Here is a 2,658-nt window from a genome sequence, read left to right on the forward strand (position 1 = left end):
ACAGTTAATCCCCATTTTACAGATGAGGGAACTGAGACACAGAGAAGTTAAATGACTTGCCCACAGTCACACAGCTGACAAGTGGCAGAGCCGGGATTCGAACCCGTGACCTCTGACTCCAAAGCCCAGGCTCTTTCCACTGAGCCACGCTGCTTCCTAACCTGATTATCCTGTATATACCCCAGTGCTTAGAGCAGTGTTTGGTACATAATAAGCGCTTAAACGCTTATAACAAATACCCTCATCATTATTATTACTATTTTAGGCCTGTTCACTAGCAGCCATTCCCTTCACTCCTCAGAATCAGAAGACTTTTAGTACCACAACCTGGGGAATGAGAGACCTAGAGAGAGACAGAAACACCTAGACAGAATGAGAGCCTTATAGAGAGACAGAGGCATAGGGAGAAATAGAGGGAGACACAAAAAGACACAGAGAGAGTCAGATAGAGGGGCTGAGACAAAAAGGAAGAGGAATGTAGAGAGAGAGAAATGGAAAGAGAGAGGCATAGACAGAGGGAGAAACAGAAGAAGAGATGGAAAGACACATAGAAAGACAGAGAGATAGGGGCAGAGAGAGGGAGATTGATTTATTTATATTTATGTCTGTCTTCCCCTCTAGACTCTTCCCCTCTTCTCCCTCTAGAGAAGAAGAGGAAGACGCAGAGAGAGATAAAGAGGGAGAAACAGACGGAGATGGAAACACAGAGAGAGACAGAGAGATATGGGAAGTCAGAGAAAGGTGGATAGAGGAAGAGCAGAGAGAGATAGAAGATGTAGTGAAAGAAAGTCAGAGAGACAGAGAAGCAGCATGGCCTAGTGGATAGAGCACAGGACTGGGAGTCAGAAGGCCCTGGGTTCTAGTCCTGCCTCCTCCATTCATTCAATAGTATTTATTGAGCGCTTACTATGTGCAGAGCACTGTACTAAGCGCTTGGGATGAACAAGTCGGCAACAGATAGAGACAGTCCCTGCCGTTTGACGGGCTTACAGTCTAATCGGGGGAGACGGACAGACAAGAACAATGGCACTAAACAGCGTCAAGGGGAAGAACATCTTTAAAAACAATGGCAACTAAATAGAATCAAGGCGATGTACAATTCATTAACAAAATAAATAGGGTAACGAAAATATATACAGTTGAGCGGACGGGTACAGTGCTGTGGGGATGGGAAGGGAGAGGTGGAGGAGCAGAGGGAAAAGGGGAAAATGAGGCTTTAGCTGCGGAGAGGTAAAGGGGGGATGGCAGAGGGAGTAGAGGGGGAAGAGGAGCTCAGTCTGGGAAGGCCTCTTGGAGGAGGTGATTTTTAAGTAAGGTTTTGAAGAGGGAAAGAGAATCAGTTTGGCGGAGGTGAGGAGGGAGGGCGTTCCAGGACCGCGGGAGGACGTGACCCAGGGGTCGACGGCGGGATAGGCGAGACCGAGGGACGGCGAGGAGGTGGGCGGCAGAGGAGCGGAGCGTGTGGGGTGGGCGGTAGAAAGAGAGAAGGGAGGAGAGGTAGGAAGGGGCAAGGTGATGGAGAGCCTTGAAGCCTAGAGTGAGGAGTTTTTGTTTGGAGCGGAGGTCGATAGGCAACCACTGGAGTTGTTTAAGAAGGGGAGTGACATGCCCAGATGGTTTCTGCAGGAAGATGAGCCGGGCAGCGGAGTGAAGAATAGGCCGGAGCGGGGCGAGAGAGGAGGAAGGGAGGTCAGAGAGAAGGCTGACACAGTAGTCTAGCCGGGATAAGAATGAGAGCCTTATAGAGAGATAGAGGCATAGGGAGAAATAGAGGGAGACACAAAAAGACACAGAGAGAGTCAGATAGAGGGGCTGAGACAAAAAGGAAGAGGAATGTAGAGAGAGAGAAATGGAAAGAGAGAGGCATAGACAGAGGGAGAAACAGAAGAAGAGATGGAAAGACACATAGAAAGACAGAGAGATAGGGGCAGAGAGAGGGAGATTGATTTATTTATATTTATGTCTGTCTTCCCCTCTAGACTCTTCCCCTCTTCTCCCTCTAGAGAAGAAGAGGAAGACGCAGAGAGAGATAAAGAGGGAGAAACAGACGGAGATGGAAACACAGAGAGAGACAGAGAGATATGGGAAGTCAGAGAAAGGTGGATAGAGGAAGAGCAGAGAGAGATAGAAGATGTAGTGAAAGAAAGTCAGAGAGACAGAGAAGCAGCATGGCCTAGTGGATAGAGCACAGGACTGGGAGTCAGAAGGCCCTGGGTTCTAGTCCTGCCTCCTCCACTGTTCTGCTGTGTGACCTTGGGTCAGTCTCTTAACACATCTGTTCCTCATCTAGTAAAATGGTGATTAAGACTATGAGCTCCATGTGGCACAGGGACTGTGTCCCCCCTGCTTAACTAGTATTTAACCCAACTTTTAGAACGGTGCTTGGCACATAGTAGGTGCTTAAGAAGTATCATCGTTATTTTTTTTTATTAAAATGGGGATTTGATACCCACTGTCGCTCAACTTTAGACTGTGAGCCTTGCGTGGGACAGGGCCTGTGCCCGCCTTGATCAACTTGTATCTACTGGAGTGCTTGGAATAGAGTAACAAATACCATTAAAATAAAAAAGAGAGAGACCAGGCCTGCCCTGAGCAGGAAGGAGACATGATCTGCGTTCTAGTTACCTTCAGGGAGGGGTCTCAGAAAGGGGGGTTTTA

This window comes from Ornithorhynchus anatinus, unplaced genomic scaffold (genome assembly GCF_004115215.2).
Source record: "Ornithorhynchus anatinus isolate Pmale09 unplaced genomic scaffold, mOrnAna1.pri.v4 scaffold_178_arrow_ctg1, whole genome shotgun sequence".
Lineage (NCBI taxonomy): Eukaryota > Metazoa > Chordata > Mammalia > Monotremata > Ornithorhynchidae > Ornithorhynchus > Ornithorhynchus anatinus.